Consider the following 21,744-nt stretch of genomic DNA (forward strand, 5'->3'; position numbering starts at 1 on the left):
AAAGAAAAGAGAAAGAAGAATAAATATGTTTCAAGTAATATTAAAAATGACAAGCATATAATAGCAATTTAAATAATGAATTGACTACAATAAAGAATTAACACCGCTTACGTTTCCAACAAGTATGAAATAGATCGAGGCCTGATATATTGATTTGTTAAGTTTTAATTGGGTTTAGAAAAACTCAAAATTGATAGGGAAAGAGGCATGAGCTTGATTCCATCTGTCTGTCTGTCTCTCTGTTTCTCTCTCTCTCTCTCTCTCTCTCTCTCTCTCTCTCTCTCTCTCGCTCGCTCGCCATTACCCTCCCTCTCTTGCTTCTCCAAGTTTTCTTTTCATACTTGATTTTGAGGTAAGCAGACCAGAGATAACTATTAAACTCTTAACGCTGCACACTTTCCAGTTCTAGACCTTTTTAACACAGCAGAGATAATGTTACTTACAGAGCTTTTCAACAGCGTGGCCACTGGCTAGCCAAGCCCTCTGAAAGGAACAAAACGCTTCCTTCCTGGGTGGCTGGCTGTGAGCTGGAACAGTACATGATATTCAAGATAAGAAAACGGAAGTTCCAAGCACTGAGCGTGTGTGGTTTAACCAAATGAGGTAAAATAAGAAATGGAAGGACAGCGAGAAGCTGCCTTATTTGCAGCACCGTGTCAGAGCCAGTACAGGGATTTGGAGTTGGATGCATCTTGATTGAGAAATTGTAAGTGGGAAGACCTTGTCCCTGCTCCTTAGCTCTGCATAGATATAAATATGAGATGAGGCAGCTTTGTTACCTTTTAGGGATATCATAAATTCCAAAGAGATCGCTATAAAGTGATTCTTAATGCCCTTGAGCTTGCTTTGAAAGATAAAGTAAATTGAGTTTATAAATTCCAGAGTGCAGCGGCTGAAGATTGTGTCCACTCATTTCTAAAACCAGGGATTACAGTTTGAGCCCTTGGATCCCTCCAACCTTTTAGACAACTGGGCTCACTCTGAACAGGATACTGGCCATCATCTCAGCCATGACACCTGGTCTGTAGACTTTAACTCAGGCTGACCCACCCATGGACCACATGACCAACTTCTGTCCAGAAACAAGCTCTGGTCATCACAGCCTTCTTCTGAACCTCAGGTTTCTCATCTGTAAAATGGGGATGATAACAATATTAACTCCTGCCACATGGGGGTATTTCTGCTTAGCCTGCTACGACCTATAGGTGAGCAGGGTAATAGACAGACCTGGTCATAATTAGCCCTGTGACCCTCAGCAAGCTGGTCACTTCATACTCTGGTTCTCCATTTCCTCATCTTTAATACGAGAAGAACAAGACCCACTTCATAGTGAGTTCAACAGCATAAAACTCAATAAATTATCATTTCTGACTTGGCTTCTCTTGTTTTGCCTCGAATTTTTAGTCTCTTTCTTGTTCATGGGAATCCAACAGGAGCCAGTGATGCCCCAGCTTTATCCTTGGCTCACTTCCATGGACACAACTTAAATTCTCCCCCTTGTAAGTCAAGGGGTTCCCATCAACTTAAGTACCACCTGTCTGGCTGAAGCTCACATGGGACTGCTAGTCCCACATCAGGGGAAGGTAGGGTGGGAGTGTGGACTGACCCCCAGTCAGGGTGCTGTCCCATCTCCACATTCTACTCAGCCTCTTCTCTCAGGAAGCCATTGCTAAGTAAACAAAATGGTCATCTCCTCAGTCCCCAGACACTCCTCCTTGACTCATTCCTTATGCTATCTTCTGGGGTGGTGCCTTCCAGTTGGTTTTTCTAGTACTCCTTTCAGTAAAACATTTTTGAGTGCACACATCAGTGTATGTTTACATATTTATAAATTTTATGCATGTGATACTCTGCTGATATATTTTATGCATTCTGAAAACACATACACACCACACAGAAATTTTTAAAGAATGAGATAAAAAGTAAGTAGATAAAGGAATTCAATCATTTCCTTTGTGTACCCCAACAGATCACCTCAGGCTCCCTCTGCTGCTGTCCAGCCTCCCTGGCCCTATGAGAAGAGTATTCTCCCTTGGGATCCTGGACATCCCACCTTTGAGAGAGATTTATATACACGGTAACGAAGAGCAGGTAGGCTGACCAGAATAAGCCTCCACTGTTAGCACAAGAGCATTACCCCAAGCCAGGCTCAGCTTCGTGGGTATGGAACCTGTGCAGTCGGACAGGACCCCATACTCAGAAGGGCCCCGGGCTTGATTAAACTGCAGCTGTCGCCATCTTGAAATTCTCAAAAATTTTATCCTTTAACTTGTGAGGTCCAGTGGGACAAGGGAGCATGCGTGTGAGCAGAAGAGATATGTACAGTACAGCATGCTCCCCCACCCCCGTGCTGCGCCACTCACATATAGCTTTAGCAATGCCTCACAAGCACAGTGTTCCAGTGGACCCGTTGCGTGCGGGAGTTTAGTGAGACTCAAAGTGAGTACAAGGTAAGCTGATTATGGGAGCCATCTGCTTCCCAAGTGTGGTAGAATGTGCATGTCTCAAGAAGTGAAATAAAAACAACTGAGTTCGTTTTGTGAAGTATTTCCACTGTTCTGGTAAGAATTAAATTTATATGCCTGTACGCACTACAAAAAAGAAATTGCATAATTTCAGTGATTCTGCACGCAAGTTAAATGCTCTTATATTTGCGTTTAAAACTGGCATCCCACACTATAAAGATGAATGGTATAATTCATGCTAATAGTTTAAAATTTTTATTTTTACTTACTTAAAATGACATCAGATAGCAAATGAAAAACACTATGACAAGTTGAGAGACTATGGAAGAAAGGAAAACATTCTGTGTTTTACTACTTTTAATGCCCTTTGTTCTTGCTTTTTGAACAAGGGGCCTCACATTGGTATTTTACACTGTAAACATCTCTGCCCCGTGGCCCCTGATTCATCTCTAAATTACCAGTCTATCTCTATCAAGAGTGAGTCCGCCCTACTCCCTTCTCTCACTGGAAGAGAGAGAGAAAATTCTTCCTCCATTTTGCCCTAAGAAAACATCTGTCCTTCCAAGACCATGGTTAATACATTCAGTTGATTTCATGCTTCAAATTTCATTCATTTAACAAATATTTGTGTATTTATATAGTTAAACTTTAAATGATAAAATGGTAAGTATTTGCCCTAGAGAATAGCTACCTCTTCTACCCTGTTTCTGACACAGCAGAAAATTCCAGCTGAAGTGGGGAGATCTCAGTTCAAAAGAGTATTGCTGTTGAAACTCGAGGACTGAGCTCTGGCGCAACTACCCTTCATAATTCTTCACCCACACCCAGAAGCTAATGATTTCCAGAGATGGCCACAGCAAAGAATTCACAGGAACATGGGTCGCTGTGTCAAGGATCATGTCAAAAAGACGAGGTCCCCAGTTCCAAATATTTCAGGGGTGAAAAGGTCATTCTCATAAATACCGTCTCCTCCACATTCAGCATACCATGGTATGTGCTTTGTCATAATTTGGTGGGTCACCAGCAGAGCCCCCATCCAGGTGAAATTCCTTGGTCCTCACCAGTCAGATGTCACTCTTACATCTCAGTTGATAGCGTCTTCTAAGACGGGAAACAGTCAGGTTTTTGCCTCTAGAATCCACTAAATCAGTGGTTCACAAAGTGCAGTCCAGGGACCCCTGGGGGTTCTGGAGACCCTTCCAATGGGTTCATCCAGCTAAAATTATTTTCATAATAATACCAAAATGTTATTTGCCTTTTTCACTTTTATTTAGTTGACAGTGTAGTTTTCTAGAGGCTATAATCATTGTTCTGTTGGCTAACGAATGGAATGTATATTTTTGTATTTTAAAGATTTTTTCATTTTAATTTCCAATACAGTTAATATTTATGAGTATAACCCAGGTAAGCATAAACTCTCTCAGGTCATCACTAATTTTAAAGGATGTAAAGTGGTCCTAAGACCAGAAAGTTTGAGAGGTGCTAGACTAAGTGAAGTAGGTAACCATCGCACTTTGCATTGTCTCAAAGATGAAACTACCCTCTCCTTCCCAAGATAATTCTTTCTCACAGTCCCAGCAGTCACCAGTGATTCTTATAACTCACTAAGATATTGCTACGCCAATGACCAATGGGTAGATACTATAATTCAGCCTTGGTCACTATGACAAACAAAATACTAAAGGTATACACCTATAGGGCTTTGCAAAGTGACTCTTCATATGACATAAACTGCAGCTATGTTTTTGAGTAAGCAACAAGATTTTAAATGTCTTTGCATAAAGAAGGGTCCAGTATATATCAGTTTTAAAAGTACATTTAAAAAAATATTACCTTGTTTCCCCAAACCAAAACAGTAATCAGTTAAATAAATTGCATCTGACAGAGAATATAGGTGGAAAAGGAAATCTCTACTACTTCCTAGAGAATATCTTCAACACACAAGCGCGCACGCGCGCGCGCGCAGACACACACACACACACACCCACACCCACACCCACACCCACACACACACACACACACACACACACACACACACACATACACACCCACACAAAACCCTTGATGAACACATATGGTATTTAATGCATACCTGTTATACAACAACCAGTGCTTTTACCTTTTCTTGAACTATGAGTCATTCCCCTGCTCCAGAGAGGGTTTTCTGAGCTTCATAAATATTGATCATACTCCCTAATTCTAACAGGCAGTTTCCTCAAATGCGAATGATACTTCTCAACTTCACTCTGCACTTTCTATATTCAGTCACACTGTTGACTACCATGGAAGAAAAGATATTCCATATAGATGAATACTCCTGATAACCAGAGCTTAGCCACTTCATATCCCAAGACATACTTTCATTCATTCATTCAAAAACATTCCTGAACCACAAGTCAGAAATTGTGCTGGGCCTTGAGAATACAATGACAAATAAAGCAAAATGTGCCCTCAAAATAGCTTACATTCTACTGGATGTTGAATAGAATTTGTCCTAAAATTTATCCCAAAAGTCTTAAAAAGGGGTGTATGTGAAGAAAATATTAGAACTTCAAATTTTATTTTTATTTTGTGTATGTTTTATGATGTAAACAATATATGAGTGTAGTATCACATGGATAAATTATAAGTAAATAAAAATACACATCTATTGAAAGTACCTCCCCAATTTTTACTAATGAGGTGTGCAATTTAAAAAGTTTAGAGACGCTGATTGAGCGTAATTTGGAAGCCCTCCTTTTTGAAAAAAGCACTCAGTCTGTCATCCTCGTGAACACTTTCTTGGCTGCTCAGCAGCTGCCTGGGAGTTCATCATAAAATTAGTGTATGCTCTATGGAATCTAAAAAAAATGGTTCTGAAGAACCTAGGGTCAGGACGGGAATAAAGACACAGACGTAGACAATGGACTTGAGGACACAAGGAGGGGGAAGTGTAAACTGGGATGAAATGAGAGAGTGGCATGGACATATATACACTACCAAATGTAAAATAGATAGCTAGTGGGAAGCAGCCGCATGGCACAGGGAGATCAGCTCAGTGCTTTGTGACCACCTAGAGGGGTGGGATAGGGAGGATGGGAGGGAGACGCAAGAGGGAGGAGACATGGGGATATATGTATATGTATAGCTGATTCACTTTGTTATAAAGCAGAAACTAATACAACATTGTAAAGCAATTATACTCCAATGAAGATGGTAAAAAAAAAAAAAAAAATTAGGGCTTCCCTGGTGGCGCAGTGGTTGAGAGTCCGCCTGCCGATGCAGGGGACACGGGTTCGTGCCCCGGTCCGGGAAGATCCCACATGCCCCGGAGCAGCTGGGCCCGTGAGCCATGGCCGCTGAGCCTGCGTGTCCAGAGCCTGTGCTCCGCAGCGGGAGAGGCCCACAACAGTGAGAGGCCCGCGTACCGCAAAAAAAAAAAAATTAGTATATGCTCCTAGCCAGCCGGGCTGTAAGTGAATTTAGAGATGATATACTAGACCTTTTCTTTCACATAAGCTGCAGAACCCAGAACAATAAGTGATTTGCCTAAGCCATTTCCCAATTTGGTGAAGGAGTTGGCGATGTTTTTAAAAGTGTGATTCTGAGTCACCAACACTGTGGGAGGGGCCTTGTGGAGATGCAGAATGATGGACTGAGGATCTGGAGGTTTTCCATCAAGAGTCTCCCAGGACAGGGCCTCAGCTCTGGGCTCCGTACTAACAATGTCCCCAGGAGACTCCCAAGCACTCCAGGGATGGAGAACCCAGGAGAGGGGAGATGGACGCTTGGCCAAGGTCCCTGTGTTCCCAACGCCAGGCTCTCTCCTTCACATGGGTTGTCTTTGCTGTTGGAGCAGGAACTGTGGCCCTCAGGAACAGCTGCACATGGTGTTTGACCGATGGGGCTGTGGATTGCTGATCTTGCTAATTCTGGGGCTGCTTTTTTAGGGGCTTGTTTTTATCTCTTCCTTTGATGTCAGACTATTTGCCATCATTTCTTACTGCCTTCAGCATGATCACTACTAATCTCTCTTCCCTCCTTCCTTGTCCCCCTCTAATTTTCTGCTTTTAATTCTTTGTGGGCTGGGAGACTACATAAATGGGCTTGTTAGGAGTGTGTGTTAATTAAGAGTCAATTAGACATAGTTAAAGTGCATTGCTTTGTGACTGGTGTTTCCGCTGCTTCGAGCCTGTTTCGCTTCCTTCCTGCTTCTCAACTGAGTTCCAGAAGGCAGATTGAGGGATGCCTGACCTCTGGATAAGTGGGTCACTAGGATATTTACTTTCTTGTCACATTTCACCGCTGTCAAAGCTCAGAGGGTCTGGCCGGCCCCCGGAGGAGCCAGTGTGCTTAATGATTCAGGACACCTGGGTCTGACCCGCGCTTCTTACGTTTCTCTGGGCTCGGAGTGATTTACAGGAACAGGGGCTAGGATCCAGGAGGCAAGAGGCAGGGCATGCACTCCATGGTGGACCAGGAAGTAGGAATTCGCTCCTCTGAGAAATACCCTCATTTCCAGTTCACGAAGGGCCTAGGTCTGTCCCCCTCTAGTAACTGCCTGGAATCACAGCCATGACACACACCCACAGGGCTATCTGAATGGGAGTTGTAGAGGTGGGGGGAGCTAACGATGGGCATGGGAGGAGGAGGAGGGCCATCTCTAGCCCAGAAGGCATAATCAATATATTTAACACTAAAGTTCATCCCATACAAAAATACTGCTATTTTTTCAAAACCATCAGTGTATAACAGTATCTTTAGAGCCTAAGCTTTGTCTGTGATGCCATCGTTAAATGATGTAAAGACAATCATGCAGATCATAAAGTTCTCATCCTCATCTTGTATTGGGAAATGAAAATTAATTGTCCGCACAATGCCCCAGGATGCTTCACCCTTCCTTTAGTATACATAAATATATAATCCTTTGAATGCAGACAACTCTTTTGTCTTTCCAAAGTTATAAAATGACAAAAATAAAAAGGAAATAGGAATCCAGAGTCAATGTTATTTTACTTCATGGGGTTCTGTGCTTCTTATGAGCTAATTTCTTGTTTTTCCCAGAAAAAGTAATATCTTTAGCTAATATCCCAGGTCGGGACATGCATGACTGAAGCTGAAGCGTGTGTTTATTTAAAAAAAAAAAAGGAATTTTGAAAAGAGGCAAAAAGCGAAAGGTACTTGTATGCAGGGAGGGATCACACTGATCCATTTTCAGTGCTTAATTACAAATCTGCTCCAACTAATTTCCTTATTGTGCCCACAGCTGCTGTTCTGTTGTCACCAGTTTATTTTTCTTTGGAAATCTGAAAGGCATCAAGGCTGGCCCTGAAAGTCATCAGGAGCAGAACTGGTGTCCCAGATGCCTCGTTATTGGTCCGTTTGCCAGCCTGTTTTGTTGTTTATGTCTTGCATTCAAATCATTTATTTTGTTCAGACCTTCTTTTGCTTTGAAAATGATTTTAGAACACCGGACTGCTTTTATCACTCAACCGTTTGCCTTGTTGGATAACAGGAACATCATGGTTTAATCAATATCACAATTCCCCATAATCTCTGGGCAGGCCTTGTTTAATAAATATCAAAAAGTGTAGAGCTCCAAAGACGCGTTCAGAATGACCCAGGGGTCTGAGTTTCTTTGTTGGAAAGCAAAAAATGTTTTTCATGTGAAATCATGGTGATTTTGGAAGATTTTCATCTATAAGTCTAAATGTCATATGGAATGGTTTGGAACTTGCAATGGTTTTGTTTTCACATCCAAGAAGATTGGCTGCTAAAACCAGTGCAAGACACTTCGGGCAGGGGAGGGAGGCACACTATGGATATTAGTAAAATGCCTTGTACTGCAAGCAGCATGACAGAAAGCTTAAATGCTGGTTCCTGGGGATCAGAGAGACCTAAGTTCAAATCCTGACTTGAGCAAGTTATCTTAACCTCTTGCACCTCAATGCTCCCAAACGTAAAAGAGAAATGAGTAGCATCTAACTTCTAGAGTTTAATGAGAAATTACATTAGCTAATGCTTGGAAAGCCCTAGGCAAGAAGGCCAGGCAGGTGGTCAGCTTAAAAAACAAGAGCTATTATTATTACTATTATCTGTTTCTTGGAAGGAAAAGAGCTAGTTGTTTGGCTAAATACTTCTGTTGCATTTTTGGTTAACAACTGTATTGTGGGAAACAATCTAAGCAAATATCAAGGGAAATTGTTGTATTAACTGTTATAGGTAGGGTGACCATATAATATGTGCTTCAAACCAGGACACTTTGAGTGTGAAAATGTGCATTATGAATAATTATGTGAGGACAGTAGGCATAAATCAGGACCATTCCAGGCAAACCACAACATGCTGTTCCTTGTTATAGGAATCTCAAACCAACAAATTATTAGAACTGGAAGTAACCTTTGATATTTTCTAGTGCAATGCTCCAGTCTTACAGATAAGGAAAATAAAGTCCAGAGAAGCAATGTAATTTCCCAAGGTCACTCAGCTAATAGTTGAAAACTAGAGTCTGGAATGCTGTTCTTTCATTTTAACTCCAGTGACTGTGGTTCTGTTTTCAAATATCTTTAGCAAGTCTGGGCACTTTTCTTCTTCCTTATTTCTTCTACTGCAAGAGTCCCAAGCCATCCTACTCTTTTTGTCTCCATTTCACCCCTGAACAGATGACAGCCTGTACAAAGCAATTCTCTGAAAGGAAGGCTTGTCATTTTTTCAACCTAAATCCCTCATGCTGTTGTTTAAGGCCATTTTCTCTATTTATTCAGTCGTGCGTTGAGAAAGAGAGCAACTATTCTCTCCCATCTTCCTATTAACGAAGTTCTTTTAGGCCCCTCTTGGTTATTCTTTGTTCCAGTTTCCTTTGGGATCAGTGAGTTACAATTAGTTCTTAACCAGGATACCCCCTTTAAATAATTTTTCCAAAACATCTCACCAGGATGCATCTGTTTCTAAGCCCCCTGGAAACTGACATGTGAATACCCATCTTTAACCCCTATTAATTGTACAGTATGTATAACATTTACCTATTCTAGATTTCAGCGGCTTTCGCTTCAGGTGATTTTGTTGCATTATTTAGACAAGGCAAATATTCCATGTACAGGATTTGACTTTAAAGAGACAAGGGAGCCAGATGATCAGAAATCACATGTGTCAGGCCCTCCTAAGGTACATCACCAGCCTCTCTTTAATGAAGACCACATTTTATAACAATGCTCCCATGCAAATGCAAATTTATGTAGATTGTTTATTTAGACTAGCGCTTTTGTACATCAGTCTCCGTGTACATCCTCCTCTCCTTTTTGCCTTGAAAGAGATAATGTGGTTATTCCAGTCATCTGTCTGCAGGTTTTATGGTCTGGCGTGCCCATAAAGCTGACAAGGGGGTGCATTTCACAGGCAGCAGCCTTCCGCCGCCCTTGCCGCTTTGTGTTGAACTAGACAGGCACAAAGCTAACGCAACGGGATGGGTCCCATGCTCTCCTCCTGGATGTATGGTTCAGTGATGAACGAGGCACCAACCTGGACAGTCACGCGGCTCCCGGCTGCTGCGGAGCATCGCTGGGGGAATATCCGTGGAACGTTCTTCCACACCACTTGAAGTCAGCCAGCCTGACAAAACTGCTGCCCCTCGCTGTTCTTCTCACTGAGATTTACCTCAGGGTAAAATACATGGCGCCTTTCCACTGCTCTGATTAAAAGCCCGCCTTTGGAAGAAAGAGCTAAGACATGCAAACGGAAAATTGTGTGTTTACCAAGAACCTGGTTAGGAATGAATGAGACCCCAAAAGTATGCCTGCCGAGAAGATAGCAGTTCAATGATTTCATTTAAGGAAGCAGCAGGAGTTGCTGCTTCAGACTGACACCAGATCGATTTGAGTTCAAGCCCTTTATCTGCCACTGTATGACAAGGTTCTTAACCTCCTTCTGCCTCAGTTTCTCCGTCTGTAAATTGGGAATGGGATCTGCCTGTGGGATTGCTGTGTGGGTTAAATGCAATGAGGCACATAAATCTCTTAGCATAACGATTAGCTTGTTGCAAGAACAACAAGAAAACTTTAGCAACGATTTCAATTTTCATAGGGTGCAGTAAAAGAAAGATACCTGATATATTTTGTTTAAAAAACTAGAACACAAAGCTCGAGCAGCAGAGAAGTTCTGACCGTGTGGTCTCTCCCCTGCGTGGAGCCCTCGGGGGCTGATCATGCCACATCCACACGCACAGGGATGAAAGGGAACGTTTATAACCAGGGCTCCTGGTGGCTTGGAGACAGAGGCCAATAAGGCAACTTCTCTACACAGAAAGTACAAGCACCAACCCCTCTGCTCAGCGTTGGACTCCCCCACAAGCCCCCTGACCACGTTTCCAGGCTCATCATGAATTTCCCCCATCGTGGTTCTCACTAATGCTGCGTGCTCCCCCACCTCCACACCTTGGCCTTCTGTTCTCTTTATTCTCTTTATGGGGAACACCCTCCCTTCCAACCTTTGTGTAAAAAACCCAGCTCATTAAAATGCCTTCTCAGTGAAGACCTTTCTTAGCATCTTTTTTCTGTAGGTTAGTGTTATAAACAAGTAATAATAAAAAGCACCTCCTATGAACCCCCCAACCAGAAGGGGTTTACATCTTACATCGCTCCTGGAGAGCACTAACTGTGAGAAGTACCTTGTGGGAGACTTTGTCTTCTTGTCCTGTTCTCTTTGGAAGACCATAAACTCCACGAAGGCAAGGAAGCATGTAGGTAGCATGAGACGGCTGAGGACAATGGTTTTGGGAACTGGGCAGCAGGCACAACAGGAGACAGAGACAAGTGCTGCTGCGTGCATGTCACTCCAGACGGCCAGACAAAAGCAAAAGGGCAGTAAGAGGGGAGGACACGCTCAGAAATGCCCAGATGATCAGGATTATGTTGACTCTATTTCCAGACCAGGGTTGCCTCTAGTTTGACATAGTGACCTCATCTCTATAGCAAGATCTTGTAACACATCTTATAGCACATCTTATAAAGGGTTGCCTGAGGGTTCATCAGGAACCATAGCTTCCAGAACCAAGTAAGAGAAGGGTTGCCTCCCTGGACCATCAGGTGTCCTTCCCTGGGGATGTCAGTGAGCAGGATGCATCAGCTCGTGCAGCAAACATTCACTTTGATTCTCAGCCATAGAGGAACCACAGCCCTCTGTGTTTATGGAAACCCCGGGCCGCAATGCATCTGGTTTTCAACCACTGAGCTGAAAGCAGAGACAGCCCTGCCACGCTCACATCGCTCTGCACTCCATCCACAGCCAGAAGAGTAGGTGTGGGTTCAGGTTTCATGGTCAGGCACAGAGGCCCTCCAGGTATATTCCAGCTGGTCCATTTGATGTGAAATCTTCCAGCTTGACCAAGAGTCACTGACCTCTAGAGCGGCCGTTTAACCTCCATTATTTGGTTTATATTGGTAATATTTACACTGGGAACTTGATTAAAGCTGACCTCTTAGTGAAAATGGAATCTGATATGTATTTGCAATCCCCCTGCCTTCTCTACCCAGTGTCAGGTGTCATCTGCTTCACTTCTCCCCTAATTGGCAGACTGGCCTCCACTCTGCCTGCATCCACCTCTCTCAATAAATGTGTGCAGTGCCTTCCATTGGGTTCTGTACCTTGGTCCCCCACCAGCATGCTTGAAAGTTAACCAGGTTAGAAGCTGCTGCTTGATTGAGTTTGAGGATAGAGTTAGTCTGTTGTAAAGAGGTCCTGTTCATCATAAGGTACAGGAAAGACACTGACTATCCCCTGCCCTTTGTGCGCTAAGTAATGTTCTCGGTGTGCAGCCATGGACACTGCACTCCCAGGGAAGGAATGCGGTCGCCAGTGGCTCAGGATAACCCCCCTCTACCTACATGAAAATTTTATCCGTATTGCTTTTCAGATCAATAATGTCTGTAAAATTGAAGGAGAAGCTACTTGATAAAATGTTTGCTTACTGACATGTCCAGGAATTCTTTCTTCCCTCAACTGGCCCAGTTTAGCAAGTTTTCATCGATTACCCCCTTCCAAGGCAGGACAGCCTATAAGAAGATATGTCTGAAAGGAACTTTAAATCTGGTGTGGGTGTGGTAGGGGTGGAGCCCTGCATATGAATCACACATGAAAACACAGGAGTTAAGTAACACTGTAAGACTCAGGTGGGTAAAACTCTGCTGGCCTATGCGTCTAGAGACCGAGCTTTGCCACGAGCTAGGTTTGGTGCCCAGAGTCAGTCACACAACCTTCTGGGCCTCCTGGGCTTCCCTTCTAAAGTGGAAGCATTGGCCCAGAAGGTAAATTAGGTCAATTTTGGCTTGACAATATTTGTGGCTCCAACGATACCAAACAACAACATAAGGGTGTTGCAAGACTGAATGTGATGAAGTTGCAAATGCAAGGTCGAGTCAGAGGAGCGGGATATCATGGGATACTGGCGCTGGATAGGGGCTACAGTACAAAGCATGGACGACCTGAGAGCACTGATCCTATGGCCTTGGGTTTATGGTTACTGCTGCGACTGTGTGGTATAAAGCACAGATGGTATAATATTCCTGGAGGGATGGTTTTCCTTTTGCAGAGATCGGGGTCAGCCTTTCAACTAAGAAGTGTTTTTCCTGTGATTCAGGCATGCAATTTCATGTCATCCTTACAATCCTGTGAAGCTGGAATTATTGTTCCCATTTTATAGACGAAGTTGTAGGCTCAGAGGGTTAGTTTCCTCCTGTCACATAGAAGATAGAAGCAGGATGTGAACCTAGCTTTGTCCATCCATCTGAGCCATGGTGCAGGCCCCCAGTGTCCCCAAGGAGCAGCCCAAAGTGACACCAGTGTGCTTCAGGAAAAGAGCCAACTGTGGGCGCGTTCATCACGAACACCCCACACCAAGGAAATGAAAAGGTACACACAGCACACTGAAGAAGCATCCAGTCTCTCCTCCTGCAAAGTGAAAAGCCTGAGCTTCTCCAGAAGGCAGGAACAAAGCCAAGTGCTTGGAAAGAAATAAAAATGACGAGCATAGCAACGAGTTAAAAGACTGTCAAAAGGAAAAGAGGCCACCAGCTGAAAAACATTCGGGCAGCTGATGCATTTTCTTTGAACCCAGGAGAGTGTTGGATGCTCCTTACAGGATGTGAAGAGGCAAAGAGACTTCCTTTCTGTGCCCTCGCTTCCACTTGCCGTCCGCAGCTGCTCGTGGCTTGGGCTGACCAGACAGAGGCCTAAAGAAGAGGTAGAGGCTCCTCTGTAAGTCACCCGACCACACATTCTCTGGCAAAGCCCCGCCTTGCCAGGGCACCCCAAGTGATGTTCACACAGCCAGACTTTACTGTGCCTGTGGGAGCTGGATTGTGAGTGTGGAACCGAGACAGTGTGGGGTGGGCTTCAGGCACTGGACAGCCGCTTCCACACACCATAGAAGAAATGTCAAATTATTGGTAATTGTGTGATAAATTAAAATTTGTTTTTCAAGATCATGTTCTTGTTTCTATTTCTAGCCAAAGACTCTCTTTCCCTTTATCTAAACAATCAGAGGATTTGGTTCTCTCAAATCCCAACGTTCTCTGTCTGTGAAGGTTATTATTGGCTTGGTTAAACAAAGTACTTGTTTATAATAGATATAATAGATGATGGAGTCATTCTGAAATTACACAGTTGGTGTAATAAAACCAGTTAAAACCTTATTTAAAAAATGTCACAGTTGGTCAAATGTATTAATGGCATATGGTTTAGTTTTCTCTCTTTTTTTTCCGCCGCAGAACAATATGTGCATTCTCATTTCACAGAGTGAGTAGAGGATTAATGGGGCAAGATAAACTTTCTCCTGGCTTTTTTTCTAGACAATCTACACTTTCATTAACTGCCTCGAGCTTTATTTATCCCCTTTCTATGTCTTCCCCGTCTTGTCTTTCTCTTCCCCATAGCACCCAATTATGGAATTCCTAAAATTCTGGGTAGTGTATTATATCATGCAGAGCATGTTTTAGAAGGAAAAGTTAATGCAGAAATCACACATTACATAAACAGAATGCCCACAACTGGCAGGCGTAATTATTTTTCTCCTGTTGATATTACCAACTGTAATAATAAAGTTTAAAATGTGCCTCAAAACATAATATTTCAGCTGCATGTAGTCGTCATACCAGCAAAGAACATAATCGCATTATTTGTCTCCTCTGAAAGCTCTCACTCATAGCTATACCTTTTCCAAGATTTCTATTTAGAGAGTTGCTTGGTCATTTCTAGCGATAATGCATCAGCTGAAATTTTGAAGTCGGGACTTGCCAGGCTAACCAAGCTGTATCTGGTTAAGTGAGTCATCCCACAATAGTGTGCCAGGGCTTTGCCTGGAGCTTGGAGATGCCATCTCTAATCTACAGCCCTGCCATGAATTTGTTTTTTGTCATAAATGAAGCCTGGGGCTGTGCTTTAATTTTCCTCACTGCCCTCTGTCAAGTAATAACCATAAATATTGTCCTGAATCATTAAGTCACAACCTGAAACGTGATCCTGCCCAGCTCCCAATCAGACGGCCATCTGGAAGATGAAAGAAGTCTATTTGGGTTTCGGAATGATCCAGACTCTAATTTGTAGTAACAGTCTTAACAGGCTGTTTCAGAGACATTAACCAGTAACTTGTCTCAGATTCTCAAGGAAGGTCCATTATCCACAGTTGGAGGTATTTGCTTCAAGCAGAACTGTGAATTGTAACTGGTGGAAAACTACCAGGCTCGCTGGCTTTCAATCAAATGCCATGTTCTTCCATGGACACTAGATTTCTACCCAAGGGCAAGAATATATGCATAGAGCAGATGCATATATAATATATCTCCAAATATTCTCTATGTCATAAGGAAAGCAAATATTTCAAGAGAGGAAAACAAATTACAGCTTCTACAAGCAAACAACAAAGCAACATGATAGATATATAATTTTTCCTATCACCCTGAGGTTACTTTTGCAGAGAAAAATAAATCGTACTCTTATTTTGCTGTAGAAATAATTTTGTAAACACAAAGAGAAGGTCATTATCTAAAGTCTGGAAACATGCTTAAACATGAGTATACCACTGATCAAAGGGATCAAGAAATTGCTTTAAATATCTGAAATTCCTGGTCATTAGAGAAGCAAGCAGTATCAATAGGAGATGCTTTTCCATTTCCACTTGACTTTGGAAGAGCAAAGAGAAAAAAACAGGGGGAGATAATGTTTCTTCTCTGAGTTACACGTAGCATCATTTTCAACAAGGAAGTGCATTGAATTTAATTTTTGAACATTACAAATACACTTAAAAACAAAATGAAGATATTTATTTACAAATGCATGAAGTAAATATTTTAGACAATGAGTGTGTCGGTGACTCGGAGCAAAACTAAACCAACAGGGCTTCCCTGGTGGCGCAGTGGTTGAGAGTCCGCCTGCAGATGCAAGGGACGCGGGTTTGTGCCCCGGTCCGGGAAGATCCCACATGCTGCAGAGCGGCTGGGCCCGTGAGCCATGGCCTCTGAGCCTGTGCTTCCGGAGCCTGTGCTCCGCAACGGGAGTGGCCACAACAGTGAGAGGCCCGCGTACCGCAAAAAAACAGAAACAAAAACAAAAAACTAAACCAACATTGATGGCCACAAGAGTATTTATCTTTAGCACCTTCAGGGAAGAAAATTTTATACCAGCTTTCAGAAACCTTTTTCCTTTGCCTCAAAGTTTGTTCAGCACCTCTCATTTTCAGTAATTAAAAATATGTATTAATTATTCATAAAAATTAATGGCATAAAAAAGATAGATAAAAAGAAATTTAAATGCATTTCTTGGCCTTATTTAATCCTGATTTGAACAAACAGATTTCAAGAAAAGAAAGTGGCAATCATGGAAATGTGAACATTGACTGAGTATTAGGTAATATTAAGGAATAATTATTAATCTTGTTAGATGTGATGCTATTATGATATAAAGCTTTTTTAAGTTATTATCTTTTACATACATACCTAAGTATTTAGGAGTGAAATGACATGTTGCCTGAGATTTGCTTCAAATACTCCAGAAAAATAGTAGGTGGTGGTAGATGAAACAAGATTTGCAAAATATTAATAGTTATTGAAGAGGAGTGGTGGATACTTATGGTTCATTACCTCTTCTTTTTTTAATACTCTTATGTTTGCTTGCAACTTTTTTATAATAAAGTATTTTTAAAGGTATTGATTAAGATTCTAGAGCAGTGGTTCCCAACCAAGGGAAGCCTTACTCCTCCTAAATTCAAGTGGTAAAGTCTGGAGACATTTTTGGTTGTCACAGTTGGAGGGTGGAATGGTACTGGCATCTCATGGATGGATAGAGGCCAGGGATGCTGCTAAATATCCTACAATGAACAGGACAGCCCCCCAGTAAAGAATTAGCCAGCCCCAGAAGTCCACAGTGCCGAGACTGAGAAACACTGGCCTAGACTATGTCCTGTTAGGATAGAGTTGATAGATAGATAAAATATAGTCCCTGCCTTCATAGAGTTTACCGTCTTCCAAAGAGAACAGGACAAGGCAAAGAGCTGTCCTTCAAGGCACCCTGCCCCTGTCCGCTGGCAGGGACAACTTCTCACAGTCAGTGCTGTCCAGGATGAACTCCTTCTAGTTGTGGGGTTCAAGGGTGGAGCCGCTGTTATTACTTGTTTATAACACTATCGTCCAAAGAGGCTAAGAAAGGTCTTCACTGAGAAGGCATTTTAATGGACTGAGTTTTAGACAAAGGTTGGAATGGAGGGTGTTCCCGATAAAGAGAATAAAGAGAACAGAAGGCCAAGGTGTAGAGGGGGGGAAGCATGCAGGGTTAGTGAGAACCACCAATGGGGGAAAATCCACGATGAGCCTGAAAAAGTGGTCAGGAAGCTTGTGGAGAAGTCTCCAACGCTGAGCAGAGGGGTTGGTGCTTGTACTTTCTGTGTAGAGAAGTCGCCCTGTTGGCCTCTGTCTCCAAGCCACCAGGAGCCCTGGTTATGCACATTCCCTTTCATCCCTCTGCGTGTGGACACGGCGTGATCAGCCCCCGAGGGCTCCAGGCAGGGGAGAGAGCAGAAGCGGCGGGAAGAGCTTGAGCGGAGGGCAAGCATTCACATCCCCGGAGGGCCCGTTATGTGCCAGGCCTGGTTCTAGGCACCTTGCCTGCAGTGTCATCTTTAACCCATAGAACAATCCTGAGAGAGAGGTGGCATCAGCCCCATCGTACAGATAAAGACACTCCACCATGGTGAGAAATGTGGCTTTTCCTAAGGTCCCACAATTCCTAAGCAGCATATGTGGGATTCAGAGCCAGAACTGTCTGATTCTAAAGCCACACAATGAGCCTCACCCTCTCCGCCCCATCTGCACAGGACAGTAACACCAATTGTGACAGTGAGTGAGATGCTCCAGGCTGGAAGCTCATTGCTGGCCTGGCTGTGGAAGTGGCCGGTCCTGGTGCAAACCCGCACAGGCTGAGACTGAAGCCAGGTGGGCCAGGAGGGAGGCAGCAGCACCACTGTTTTAAGTCGGGCTGCAGGCGCTGTCACCTAACTGAATGAGGGGAAACTGCACATCCCCAGCTGAGGGCTGTGTCATCAGCCCCGGGAGTGCATTGGTCTTGGGGCTTTGAGAGGCTTATGGTACTTGAGTATTTGGCCCAGGGGAGATATCAGGAGGTAGAGAAGGAGCAGGAAAGCTGCCAACTCCATGTCAGTGTTCCCAAGTGGAGGCCTGGCTAAGAGGCAGTTTGGGTGGTCCAGTATTGGTGCCTTCCCAAAACAAGCAGGAGACGCCTATGTTCCTGGCTAACTCCCACTGTGGCCCTAATCGGCACCCGAGGCCACTGCCTGAGCTTAGAGAGCTCGTTAGTGCTCACAGAAAGGCAGCTGTCCCTGTCTGGGCAAAGCGGGCTTGAAGAGCAGGTGGGTGGGATGAGAAAAGCTGGAAGCCACCCACTCTGAGGGACTCAACAGAGCCGACTATGGGCAGAGGGAAGGATCCTGGAGCAGGAGCCCAGGGTGCTGCTCCCCTGGCTGTTTACCTGCAGCAAATCATAAATGCTTTGCAGACATACTTCAGTGCCTTTGGCAAGGACTTAGAGTCATCCAGGCTCTGGCACTGACTAGCTCTGTGACCTTGAGTCAATCACTTGACCTCTCTGAGCTTCCTTTTCCGTATCAACAAAATGACAGAAAAAGTGGCTGCTTCATAGGGTTGCTGTGAGGATTAAACAGTGAATACTCATAGACCACTTGGCCCAGTGCCCCACGCATTGCAAGTAGTCAATAGATGGGAGGTTTTATTATTGTCATCATCTTTCTCACATGTATAATGCCACAGGCTCTGCTCTGTCTCAGCAAGGGGTTGTTATAATGATCCAATGAGATGGTCTACACATGTGAAACTACAGCTTAGGCCGCAAAGCACCACAAGACAATGGCCAGTCTTCTAAGCAGGGACACGGTGCCTCTGTTCCCTTATGTTCTTTCCTGGGTTCAAGGAGACGCCCATTGGAGCATACACTGAGATGGGGCACCCATTGTGGGTAATTGACTGTCACATGGGGGTGATTATTGAAGTGAATAATTCTAATTTCAGAGAAGTTACCTGCCATGAGCAGCTGGTTTTCTACACATACCTGACATCAGAGAAGAAGCTCTACTCACAGAAGAGGTTGGTTTCAGAGCCTGGGGCCCCTTGGGATAGGGCAGTTTCTTCGTCATTCTTATTTTCCTTATCTATCAGCCTTCCCTCCACCTCAGCTTCCAGTCTTAAACAGAGCCTTTCTCCATACATATTTGTTAGACGAATGACTTTTTTTTAACTTTTTAACAAATTGCTTGGGCATCCTGGTGAGCCAGGCTCGGTGTTGTGTGTGTAACCCTCCCCTGACCCGAACCCTGGGAGGCTCCGGGGGACACAGTGGGGAAGCCCAGGATGCCCAGCCATTTGCCTCTTCAGACCTTTCCAGTCTAGAAACCACAGTGAGAACCTCTGCAGAGAAGAGACCTCGTGTTTACCCTTCCCTGCTTCCTGTAGGGCCCACTCCACAGGCTCACAGATGGCGCCTCTGAGTTTTATTCTAAGACAACTGAACCGTCACAGAAATCTGGAAAGAATGGCATGACAATCTGAAAATGTCTTATTCTCAGCCTGCTGAAAGATTGGCTTAGGTTTGGGTCAAAGGTCAGGTCAATGTTGAAGCTCCCCCTCCCGGGTCACCCCAAGCTGAGAAGGTAGCTCTTCGGGTCTGCTTTGACACAGCCATTGCCAGTCTCCTTGTCATCACCCTGTCCTGCACCTTTGGAGGCTGTGCTATGAATGTTTTGCTTCTTCTGAAGTTAGTTAAGCCCTGTGGTCACTGGCCCATTCTGGCCTCCTGCCTACCACATCTGTCTTTATGTCCAGTCTGCCCAAGCCAGTACCCATGCGTCCACCCTCTCATTTCCTGGCTTGTCTCTGTGCCCAAAGCAGGCTTAGCTGCTCCTCGGTTCTGAGAACAATGCCCAGCAGGACTTTTCCAGGCTTTTCTTTGTTATCCCCCGGGTAAAGGTGCTTGATGGAGAAAGTGTTGCCTCTATAGTCATGGAGAGCTGCCTGGTGATGCTGTAACGTGGGGCGGCTTGTCTTCATCTGGACTAAAGACCAAAGGGATGGAATTAGTACCACAGCTTGCTCTGTCTGACTACAGGAGCTCCCATATACCTGATTCAACACTCCAAGGTCATTGGGAGCCACAGGGGTCTGAGAGTGGGGAAGGCAGCTGGGAAGGGATTCCAGCACCCTCATGATGAACTCTAAGGCACCTGGGAGGAGTCTTTGGTCCATACGCTATACACTGTGATGTGTTCCAAACACCCAGCTACCACCCTGTTTCCTGGCTTCCTCATGGCTACTGGATATTCCCCCAAACTCAACAGCAAAACTGGCCTTGGCTGCTACCAGGCACCAGGCATAGTGTGCTGGATAAGAGCTGGACTCTGAAGTCAGACTGCCTGGGTTTGAACCCTGGCTCTGCTGCTTATTAGCTGTGTGGCCTCAGGCAAGTTGCTCAACCTCTTTGTGCTTCCATTTCCTCATCCATGAAGTGGAGGTGATAATAGGACTTACCTGCCCTAGGTTGTTATAAGAATCAAATGAGTTAACATCTGGAAAATGCTGTATCAGCAGCTGGCTTACAGTGCTTGTAAAATATAATAATTATTCAGGGATCCAATGTCAATTTTTGCATAGGGTAATAGGGGTAATTACTGGGCAGATGCTCTGAACTTTCTAGATGGTGGGGTTGAAATTCACCTGGAATATAGTGGGAAAAAAATAAACAGTTGACATCCTCAGCACTAGAGAGATACAGCTGCATGCCTTGGTTTCTTCTACTGTAAAACAGGGAACAGAACCCTCCACCTAGAACTTTTTTTGGAATTAAATAAAATCCAAATAACTCTCAGCAGCGTACCTGGAAAAAATATTTAATACATGTTTAGCTATACTTATTAGTATTGTTACTACTGTAGCTGAGACAAGCAAAGGAAGGATAAGAGTTGTTCTCAGATTCCAGCCCTCCAGGGGACAAGGCACTGTCTGGAGTCATTTCTGGTTGTCATAATTGAGGGGTTGCTACTGGTATCCAGTGGGTAAAGGCCAGGGATGCTGCTAACCATCCTACAATGTACAGTTCAGCCCCACACAGCAAAGAGTTACCCAGCCCTAAATGTCCACAGTACCAAGGTTGACTGCTGTGAGCCTAGCTATTGCCACAGAGCCCCACATCCCAGACTGCTGCGTAATCACCCTTAGAGCAGAAATACCTCTGAGCAGACTTTCCACACCTTGCACAGAGGAAAGGAGAAAATAATTAGATCCACTGTATTAACTTCAGGCTTTACAAATGCCAGAATCAGGGAAGCCCATGAAAGCGATATTGACTCCACACCATGCTTCTAAAACAGCTACTTGGTTGAATTCTTCTTGATGATGTTCATAGGTTTATCAGATGTGGGTTCTGGCTCAGTGGGCTTCGTTCGGTAGGCCAAACTCTCTCCCTGCTCCTTGCTTAGAAGGGCCTATGCTTGGTTCAGTGGATCTCTGTTACTATTTTGAAATTCTTAATATTTTTTAGCAAGAGGCCACACATTTTCATTTTGTATTGGGCCCCAAAATACATAGCTAGTAATCAAGAAAAATAAATGCTTGTTATTACAAGCTACTGATTTCTACGTTTTAATTTGTATTCTTTCTGCATAGTATCTATCACCTTCTGGAATTGTGGTTCACTTGTTTACTTGTTTACTGCTGTCTCCTCCAAACAGAACACA

At 43.9% G+C, this 21,744-nt stretch overlaps 1 protein-coding gene across 1 annotated transcript in view; it reads left to right on the forward strand.

Moving 5' to 3' along the window:
- Positions 1 to 21,744, forward strand: part of LOC307191369 (uncharacterized protein) — a gene marked incomplete at its 3' end in the record, with an annotated part of 547,413 nt that overhangs the window by 417,964 nt on the left and 107,705 nt on the right. The window contains exon 16 of the mRNA XM_079931381.1: positions 1,970 to 2,091. The remainder of the gene's footprint in view (positions 1 to 1,969; positions 2,092 to 21,744) is intronic.

Source organism: Stenella coeruleoalba (assembly GCF_951394435.1).
Source record: "Stenella coeruleoalba genome assembly, chromosome: 9".
In the NCBI taxonomy this organism is placed as follows: domain Eukaryota; kingdom Metazoa; phylum Chordata; class Mammalia; order Artiodactyla; family Delphinidae; genus Stenella; species Stenella coeruleoalba.